The sequence below is a fragment of the Tachypleus tridentatus genome, unplaced genomic scaffold (genome assembly GCF_004210375.1).
Source record: "Tachypleus tridentatus isolate NWPU-2018 unplaced genomic scaffold, ASM421037v1 Hic_cluster_2, whole genome shotgun sequence".
In the NCBI taxonomy this organism is placed as follows: Eukaryota; Metazoa; Arthropoda; class Merostomata; order Xiphosura; family Limulidae; genus Tachypleus; species Tachypleus tridentatus.
This window is the reverse complement of record NW_027467782.1, coordinates 12,139,528-12,149,352: the sequence shown is the minus strand read 5'-3', so window position 1 is coordinate 12,149,352 and position 9,825 is coordinate 12,139,528.

Here is a 9,825-nt window from a genome sequence, read left to right as displayed (position 1 = left end):
CCCACCGCCAACTCTTGGGCTACTCTTTTACCAACGAATAGTGAGATTGATAGTCACTTATAACGCCCCAACGGTTGAAAGGGCGAGCATGTTTGGCGCGATCGGGATGCGAACCCGCGACTCTCAGATTACGAGTCGCACGCCTTAACACACTTGGCCATGCCGATCCAGAAAGGAAGGTTGAAACGTTTTCTAGCTTAAACATATCAGATAACCCGTTAACATTAACAGTGCATAATTTTAACTGGAAAATTACATTGTGTTAGTAATATCTTTCTGATTATGTTTCCAGCTATTCTTGAGACGAACCTGTTTTATTTTATATTTTCTTGTGGGCATTTTCTTCAGTCGATAGCCTTTTTCTTGTTGCATTCGCGTAGTTCATAATATTATCTTCTGATTCTGTAACAGTGGCGGGAACACTCTCCAACGGTTTTTTCTTGTCTCGTGTTCTCAACATACGATTGTACGTTAGTAACTTGAGTGATTAAAACAGGCGAGTCCACTTCTACTCTGGACGCGATGGGGGTGTCGGTGAATTCACGAAGCTTTTCTTTTTCGATATTAGTAAGTTGATTTTATTGTTAGTGCAATCTCGCGAAAAATGTCTGATCTCTCCACATTTCTGATATTTACGTTTAGGACACCTGCTGTACAAATGATCATCGGCCATACATCTATTAGACACTTTTACCTGATCAATGTGTTTTATCTGATAGAATGCAGCCTTTTTTAACTGGATCTATAAGCCTTCTTTGATAACCTACGATAGAGATGATACACCTGTTGGTAACTGAACGCGTACATACCTGTATAGATACCATTAATACATTTCCACACAATCGGGCCTTTTAGAGTGCAACCTTGTTCGATTAATTTGTCCTTAATATGATTGTCCGTTATGTATTCTTGTACTTGAAAGAATGAAACAGTTACAACTTTGTTAGCGCCACAAGTACTTCTCAAACCTGACTGTTAATAAAAACATTATCATCAATTCTTGTTGCTCTGTCTGCGTTACATTATGTTTATATATATTATTGTTTCGTTTCAAAATGTTCCTTATGAGTTTCTCGTTAACTAATAAGGCTTGTTTCTGTCTTGAAAAAGAAAGGTTACTCGGAGCGTCGCCATGACTGAAAAAATAATAAAAAATGTAATTGTATATAAGAGGATTTACATATCAATAAAAAATAATTAAAAAATTAAAGTTATTTTAAAATTATCACAAAATCTGAACTTTTGGTTAATAAATAACTCTAGTTCAACAACCACCGCACGCGCAATAACTGATAGTTCAAGAACAATTGTTAAGCGTTACGGTATCATAACAACATAACGGAAATTCGAAAAAAGAACAATAATTCGAATAGTGAGAAAAGTTTAAACCTCAAAAGTGTAAACACAAGAAATTATCGATATTAAATTAAGTGGAAGTAAACACAAAACAAAGAAATCTTATTAATACTTCTTAATAAATAAGGTAAAAACAAAATGATTTGTATTTTGCAAAATTCTCTAGAAGGAATTAGCCGGTAAAAATATACCTTAAATTTTAAAAGTAAGCAATTGCTGACTTTGGTTCAAGTAAAAATGCCTAATATAACTAAATTAATGTAATATAACCTTCTCATCGTAATCTCATAATCTCGACAAACGTTTACAGTTTTTTTTTCCATTAAATACATACGTATATATATATATATATATATATATAAAAGACCATGCAACGTTTCGACTTTATACTTAGGTCGTCATGATCCTTTCAGTTTAATCTTTGGTAAAATTGGAAGAAAAATCTGTAACGTGTATGTAATCATTGACTTAAAATATCTGAACATTGTCCTTTTGACATCATGATCTTATTACTAGTAGGTTTGTTCAAAGTTTTAATTACTTTGAGGTGAAAGGTACCGGCAGTTTAGGCAATAATGTAAATATATTTATTGACAGATACATATCATACATGTTTTTGTAATGTGTTTCGTGTGCACATGTATGTACAAATACATTCCTTTATCAATAATATTAGCATGATATCCACAGAAGCAGTTAAACTTCAAAACTATTCCAAACACGAATCATGAAATTATCAAGTTACTCGAAAAATCAACATTTATTAATTTAATTATTGTGGTGATACCTCATAATTTTCATACATATATAAATGTAAATCTCACAGATGTTTTCCTTACTTACATAGGATTACAGTACAACAACAAACATTGGGCATGAGAGGTTCCGCTTCTTAATATTATGGACAAAAGACATTATATGTATAAAAACTGTTTATGTATATCTAAAGAGACGAAGAGGAGTCACTGAGCGTTAATTTCCTCCCCCTGTCGTTAAAGTTGTAGATAATCTTTGGATTGTGATGAGGAAAATTAACTACTTAAATTATTTAAATACTTCTTCAAGATCCTGGTGTGTCTATTAGACGTACTTGTGTGGTTTATTGAATTCTATAAAAAACAATTAAATAAAATAGTTATGTTGTAAATAATTACTTTCTGCAAGATATTTAACTTGAGCAAACCTTCTACCTTAATTTTATACCAACGTATATATGTGATATTAACATGAATTCTTAACTATGAAATTTTCAAAACATTTCACTGTAATTATTTTAAGACACAGTTAAATATGCTTGTTTTTGTTGTAGATTTAAAATACTGATTTTATTTATTCCTAAATCGTTTTAAAAACGTACCGATTATTGTATATTTTTAAAACTACAAATTTTGTTTTTGTTTTGATTTGAGAAACAAAGTACACGGTTTGCCTCTGCACTGTGCCATTCGGGACATACAGGGTTTTAAGAAAGGAAAGGCCTTGATGGCGAAATGAAACTTCGTTTGTTCGAAAGTGAAATGACTTATCTAACCATACATTATCTTGTTCCATAAAATAATATGTATTCTCTTATCATAATCCAGCCTCGTAATTCAAATAACATACAAAATGATAAATCATTATTTTCAAAATTAAAAAAGTTCTATAGTTGCTACAGAAATTGTTCACAAATATCTTTTCTTCTAATATCGTATCATCAGTTGAGCTTGTACTTCTCAGTTTATACCTAAAATCATATCCTTACTGAAATAAATCCCTCTATGATTTAAACAGTTAGAATTTTTGTTTGTTTTGAATTTCGCACAAAGCTACTCGAGGGCTATCTGTGCTAGCCGTCCCTAATTTAGCAGTGTAAGATTAGAGGAAAGGCAGCTAGTCATCACCACCCACCGCCAACTCTTGGGCTACTCTTTTACCAACGAATAGTGAGATTGATAGTCACTTATAACGCCCCAACGGTTGAAAGGGCGAGCATGTTTGGCGCGATCGGGATGCGAACCCGCGACTCTCAGATTACGAGTCGCACGCCTTAACACACTTGGCCATGCCGATCCAGAAAGGAAGGTTGAAACGTTTTCTAGCTTAAACATATCAGATAACCCGTTAACATTAACAGTGCATAATTTTAACTGGAAAATTACATTGTGTTAGTAATATCTTTCTGATTATGTTTCCAGCTATTCTTGAGACGAACCTGTTTTATTTTATATTTTCTTGTGGGCATTTTCTTCAGTCGATAGCCTTTTTCTTGTTGCATTCGCGTAGTTCATAATATTATCTTCTGATTCTGTAACAGTGGCGGGAACACTCTCCAACGGTTTTTCTTGTCTCGTGTTCTCAACATACGATTGTACGTTAGTAACTTGAGTGATTAAAACAGGCGAGTCCACTTCTACTCTGGACGCGATGGGGGTGTCGGTGAATTCACGAAGCTTTTCTTTTTCGATATTAGTAAGTTGATTTTATTGTTAGTGCAATCTCGCGAAAAATGTCTGATCTCTCCACATTTCTGATATTTACGTTTAGGACACCTGCTGTACAAATGATCATCGGCCATACATCTATTAGACACTTTTACCTGATCGATGTGTTTTATCTGATAGAATGCAGCCTTTTTAACTGGATCTATAAGCCTTCTTTGATAACCTACGATAGAGATGATACACCTGTTGGTAACTGAACGCGTACATACCTGTATAGATACCATTAATACATTTCCACACAATCGGGCCTTTTAGAGTGCAACCTTGTTCGATTAATTTGTCCTTAATATGATTGTCCGTTATGTATTCTTGTACTTGAAAGAATGAAACAGTTACAACTTTGTTAGCGCCACAAGTACTTCTCAAACCTGACTGTTAATAAAAACATTATCATCAATTCTTGTTGCTCTGTCTGCGTTACATTATGTTTATATATATTATTGTTTCGTTTCAAAATGTTCCTTATGAGTTTCTCGTTAACTAATAAGGCTTGTTTCTGTCTTGAAAAAGAAAGGTTACTCGGAGCGTCGCCATGACTGAAAAAATAATAAAAAATGTAATTGTATATAAGAGGATTTACATATCAATAAAAAATAATTAAAAAATTAAAGTTATTTTAAAATTATCACAAAATCTGAACTTTTGGTTAATAAATAACTCTAGTTCAACAACCACCGCACGCGCAATAACTGATAGTTCAAGAACAATTGTTAAGCGTTACGGTATCATAACAACATAACGGAAATTCGAAAAAGAACAATAATTCGAATAGTGAGAAAAGTTTAAACCTCAAAAGTGTAAACACAAGAAATTATCGATATTAAATTAAGTGGAAGTAAACACAAAACAAAGAAATCTTATTAATACTTCTTAATAAATAAGGTAAAAACAAAATGATTTGTATTTTGCAAAATTCTCTAGAAGGAATTAGCCGGTAAAAATATACCTTAAATTTTAAAAGTAAGCAATTGCTGACTTTGGTTCAAGTAAAAATGCCTAATATAACTAAATTAATGTAATATAACCTTCTCATCGTAATCTCATAATCTCGACAAACGTTTACAGTTTTTTTTTCCATTAAATACATACGTATATATATATATATATATATATATAAAAGACCATGCAACGTTTCGACTTTATACTTAGGTCGTCATGATCCTTTCAGTTTAATCTTTGGTAAAATTGGAAGAAAAATCTGTAACGTGTATGTAATCATTGACTTAAAATATCTGAACATTGTCCTTTTGACATCATGATCTTATTACTAGTAGGTTTGTTCAAAGTTTTAATTACTTTGAGGTGAAAGGTACCGGCAGTTTAGGCAATAATGTAAATATATTTATTGACAGATACATATCATACATGTTTTTGTAATGTGTTTCGTGTGCACATGTATGTACAAATACATTCCTTTATCAATAATATTAGCATGATATCCACAGAAGCAGTTAAACTTCAAAACTATTCCAAACACGAATCATGAAATTATCAAGTTACTCGAAAAATCAACATTTATTAATTTAATTATTGTGGTGATACCTCATAATTTTCATACATATATAAATGTAAATCTCACAGATGTTTTCCTTACTTACATAGGATTACAGTACAACAACAAACATTGGGCATGAGAGGTTCCGCTTCTTAATATTATGGACAAAAGACATTATATGTATAAAAACTGTTTATGTATATCTAAAGAGACGAAGAGGAGTCACTGAGCGTTAATTTCCTCCCCCTGTCGTTAAAGTTGTAGATAATCTTTGGATTGTGATGAGGAAAATTAACTACTTAAATTATTTAAATACTTCTTCAAGATCCTGGTGTGTCTATTAGACGTACTTGTGTGGTTTATTGAATTCTATAAAAAACAATTAAATAAAATAGTTATGTTGTAAATAATTACTTTCTGCAAGATATTTAACTTGAGCAAACCTTCTACCTTAATTTTATACCAACGTATATATGTGATATTAACATGAATTCTTAACTATGAAATTTTCAAAACATTTCACTGTAATTATTTTAAGACACAGTTAAATATGCTTGTTTTTGTTGTAGATTTAAAATACTGATTTTATTTATTCCTAAATCGTTTTAAAACGTACCGATTATTGTATATTTTTAAAACTACAAATTTTGTTTTTGTTTTGATTTGAGAAACAAAGTACACGGTTTGCCTCTGCACTGTGCCATTCGGGACATACAGGGTTTTAAGAAAGGAAAGGCCTTGATGGCGAAATGAAACTTCGTTTGTTCGAAAGTGAAATGACTTATCTAACCATACATTATCTTGTTCCATAAAATAATATGTATTCTCTTATCATAATCCAGCCTCGTAATTCAAATAACATACAAAATGATAAATCATTATTTTCAAAATTAAAAAAGTTCTATAGTTGCTACAGAAATTGTTCACAAATATCTTTTCTTCTAATATCGTATCATCAGTTGAGCTTGTACTTCTCAGTTTATACCTAAAATCATATCCTTACTGAAATAAATCCCTCTATGATTTAAACAGTTAGAATTTTTGTTTGTTTTGAATTTCGCACAAAGCTACTCGAGGGCTATCTGTGCTAGCCGTCCCTAATTTAGCAGTGTAAGATTAGAGGAAAGGCAGCTAGTCATCACCACCCACCGCCAACTCTTGGGCTACTCTTTTACCAACGAAAAGTGGGATTGATCGTAACATTATAACGCCCCCACGGCTGGGAGAGCGAGCATGTTTAGCGCGACGCGGGCTCGAACCCGCGACCGTCGGATTACGAGTCGCACGCCTTACGCGCTTGGCCATGCCGGGCCTAAACAGTTAGAAAGAATTGAAAACTTACATGACGCGACGCGTTTTCATCAGTAAACTATGGCATTGGGAAGGTAAGTAGTGGCAATGGTATACATCATGACAACCGAGATTGTGAAACAGCGATTGGCTAAAATCAATAAAAACGCGTTTTTACTCAAGTTAGAAGAGCAAATTGTTTCTATTTTATTTTAAATTATTGTGCTTTTCCTGCTTTGTGGCTAAGGGTGCCATATAACACTCATATAAATAAATATATTCACAACCATTACTAATTGCGTTGGAACTGTACTTTAAAACTAAAATAAAAATTCATAACTTTCATTTAGATGTACAAAATGGAATAAATTAAAAAAGATGTTGATTGATATTAATATGAAGTTTTTAATGTTTGGAAATACAAATGGAAGTTTATTTTCCACATTATTTTAATTCAGTGGTACAATTTTCCCCTCGAGGCTGTTTCTGGTTGTTAGGGCGTGAAATAAATATATATTCGTTTCTTATATGAGTATAAACGTAATACACAATCTATGGTAACGACACAAGGATGAATGTCTAGATACTGCCTCTTCTGTAACTCCTGGTGGTGTCATTCATAAGTCGCTGTTTCTATGCAGCGCACTTTCTAATACACAAAGTTATCCCTTTTCCACTTTATCTTTCTTTCAATATTTATCAAACATCTACAGATAAAGACTTTCGAGAGTTCATTTTAACAGTTCATTAATACAGAAGTTCACGGAAGATGTCTGCAAATTAATTTCAATTTGTGAATACATGTTGTAAAGGGCCTCTCGTGTTCATTTAAACGTGGGCTGAATGTGTTGTCTTGGTGAAATCATACCTTATTTGGCATGCAGTGCATACAGACATAGTACCTTATCATTACCACTGTAACTTTCACCCAGCATATATTACAAGAACATAGGTTTGCGACTTGTATCAAATCTTAAACATATTAACGGCAATAGAATGATGAAAGGTGTGAACTTTGCTGTCAGTACACATTTTCATGTAATATGTGTCACTTACTGTAGAACGTATAGCCTCTCCATTCGGTCACGTGCTTTGAGGAAATGTTGGTAATTTTCTCGTTTTTATGGACCTAAGACTGGGTCAATTTTATACGTCATTTTCACTTGCAACTCTCTACGTTTCAGCCGTGGATTCTCGAAACTGAGAAAAGATGATCGGATATATAGATTGTTACCATGATTTTAAAATAAAAAGCCTTTGTTTAAGGGTATTTAAACAACTAAGATTAAAAATAATTTTCTATCACTCAAGGCAATATTAAATAAAAATTTCAATATCCAAAATTTATTCTTGTTAGCTTGGTACATTCCAAATGTTTAATTAAATGTCACCAAGAATTTATGGTAGAGATAAATAGTAAACATATTCAAAACAGGATATAAATACTTGTACATCACCAGGAGATTTGCTCAAGGTTGGTGTTGTTGTCGACATTGAACGAAGGTTTCCAACAATCTCGTCTCATAAGAACTGCTTGAATGATGATAAAAATGAAAATATTCAATTTCAACATAACTATATTCAACAACAGATAATGACTTACATTAAACGTAAGAGTGGGGATAAGCCTCTTCTGACGGTTTAGAGTCAAATTCCTGTATTTCTTGGGGACGTTAGTTAAAAACAAAAATGTTTCTTCAGTTATTCTTATGAAACATCAACTGGAAGCATACTATATTATTAACTACATTTTTTTTAAACCTAGAACCTTAGGGATTTTGAAGAATAGTGTATAATAATATTACAAACCTTAAGAGACATGATAAATAGTGTAGTGACAAAATCTATAATAGGCCTAATACTAATGTATTATGACAATAATACATCATAATGAAAACGTTTTGGAAAAGGCATTCATACCATAAATATATGTTGTTAAATTTATAAAATGCAAGCTTCTTTCACCAAGAACAGCATTCAATTAGCGAGTATTAGCTTAACCATCAGTCTCTCGCTGGTACAGAGATAAGTCTACAGATTTCCAACACTACAATCATGGGTTCGATTCTACTTGGTAGAATTAACAGATAGCCGCAAGTGGTTTTGCTAAATGAAAACCCACATTTCCTCTTAACCATAACGTTATGTGAGAAAAGTTCGATAAAACGTAAACACTGTAGGGTAGTTTGTGTGTTTCAAGAGTTAATAATATTATTTGAAGGGTAAATTAGACCTAAAATTAGCCTAAAAGTTTCTCTCTTTCTTTTGGATTAATCCATCGCCGAGTATGTATTATTTATTTTTGTTTGATAAGCACTGTACAGTTTTAATATTTTCATAACATTTGCTATAGTACTACAAATATTAACAAATGAACTTTTACAGTATATATAAACATTTATTGGATTTCTCCTCTTCAGGTAATGCTGGAATAATAAATAAACTATTGAACTTTGGTCTTTCAACAAATGTAGAAATTACAAATGTTAAAACAAACTGTTTTATGCTTATGGTCAACTCATAGGCTACCTACTGACTAATGACAGAGTTGACCATAATTTTGTAACACCCCAAAAAGCTGATAGCGTGAGTTTTGATTGACATGGCGTTTCGGATTGAGAGTCCAGCACCGAAACCTCCAGGGCATTAAATGCCCAATGAATACATTTTATTATATCAAAGTATTTCCCAAGCAAACGTATTTGGTATAATTCAATATCATCATAGCCTATTTAATACAATTTGCACCCAAAAGTGGGCCTATTTTGTGTGTTTCTAATATAAATGTTTAGAATCCGACGTCATTTGCGCTCGTGGATACTCAGCTAGATTGTTTGTTTGTTTTTTGAATTTCGCGCAAAGCTGCTCGAGGGCTATGTGTGCTGGCCGTCCTTAATTTAGCAGTGTAAGACTAACGAGAAGGCAACTAGTCACCACCACCCACCGCTACTTATTCGAGTTAGTGCATTCTTACTTAAAAACAAATAAATCACACCACGAAGAATTAGCCGAAGCTCATACTGCCGGCCTGATCCAATCACTACATTACAATTACAAGGTTTGTGTTTCTACGTTTTACACAATATGGAATTAAAAATAGTTTTATAATTAAAATTTCTACATTGGTAATCACATTAATACATTTTTTCATTTATAATTGAAATTCCTATCATAATATAAACCTATTTTTACCCCTACTAG